Source organism: Ambystoma mexicanum, chromosome 3p, assembly GCF_040938575.1.
Source record: "Ambystoma mexicanum isolate Mex_15411 chromosome 3p, UKY_AmexF1_1, whole genome shotgun sequence".
Lineage (NCBI taxonomy): Eukaryota > Metazoa > Chordata > Amphibia > Caudata > Ambystomatidae > Ambystoma > Ambystoma mexicanum.
In genome coordinates, this window is record NC_090925.1 from 32,713,014 (window position 1) to 32,714,559 (window position 1,546).

Consider the following 1,546-nt stretch of genomic DNA (forward strand, 5'->3'; position numbering starts at 1 on the left):
TAAAAGGAACACCAAGAATGTCTTACCCAACACAGTTAATCTGGTTCCTGCCCCGAAGAAGGCTTCAGCGTAGGAACACAATGGTTAACCACAGCACACTAACTCTACAATCCCCAATAACTCAAGACAGGTTCCCATTGGAAACTTTGAAGTACATTAAGCATTAAAAGCTGGAACAGCTGTCCATTTTATGATTAGATCTAAAGTGATATGGCTGATGTCTTAGTCTGTGGTGGAATTCTAGAGACCGGCGTGACAGGCCTCTTGGCTAATAGCGTGCAGAATATCAGGTGTGTGTATGATTCCAAGGACCTCGCAATGGTCCCACCAGCTGTAAATCAGTGCAGGGCCGGCCTCCCACAAGCTTTCATTTGTTGGTGAAATTGAATGCTGCCTCCATTTTGAAGTGTAACTAGTACTGAATGACCAGAAGTGTTTTTCAATGATGGGCTAATGGAGATTGCCCCTTCTGCTCACAAACCTACCCATACTTTGAACAGTATAGGGGTAGAGGTGTACATCGCTTCCCACAGTTTAGCATAAGGGTAGATTAGATAAAAGTATCGATATAACCATTACATACCCAAAACAGTCAGTCGGGTTCCTTCACCGAAATATAAAGCATTGGCATAACACAATGCACCTGTGAGCGTCAAAAACCCTTCACAAGCGAAGCTACAGACACCAGCAGGGCTCAGATTGCTCCCTAGACATGTGTCCAAGACGGCTTCCTGTCCAACACAGCATCCTGTCCAAGATGGCTTCCTGTCCGAGACAGCTTCCTGTCCAAGATGGCTTCCTGTCCAAGACGGCTTCCTGTCCGAGATGGCTTCCTGACAAGTTCATCTGAGAAGCTCCCAAAGCTGGAAATCTGAAAATATTCCAAAACCTCCCCAGATGTGAGACCCAGATCTGACGATGAACAGTTCTATGTGTAGAGACATCCAGACGTGCGTGCTTTGCATAGTTCATCCGTGTGAGGCAGACGGCTGCTTTCCTGTCACAGCAATTGTTTGCAAGAGGTTTTTGTAAAGGCAGCTCATAGAAATGTGTCACAGTGGCCCCCTGTCCCCACGGCGTTACAGTCTCATACAAGAAGCTGCCCCTCCCCCGGGTTACCCCGACAGGAAGTGAATGTGAGGCTGGTCTAGGAGTGGCACCTGTATGCTTGGCGCAGGAGGAAGACATGGGGAGACAGGAAGTAGCAGTGTGCGTTTCTATCTATGTATCTTTGCTCTGGTGTGTGTGAATGTGGTTTTCTAAAGTGCACGTCTTGCTGAGAATCGAATTAACTCTGCGCAGGAACCTCCACGAGGAAGCAGTCTGCAGGACATGCATTTTGTTATCAAACACTTTCAATCATTAAGGGACCTTGGTGAAGCACATTAAACCTCCAGCACACTTATTTGCTTTTCACTCACCCTCTATCACACTTTCCCTTCTGTTATTCTTCCCTCTGTCTTTTCAGATTTCCACTTAACACTTATTACGCTCCCAAATTCTGTGTATTTCTCTGTCTCCCTCTCGGTCTCTTTTCTCCCATCTG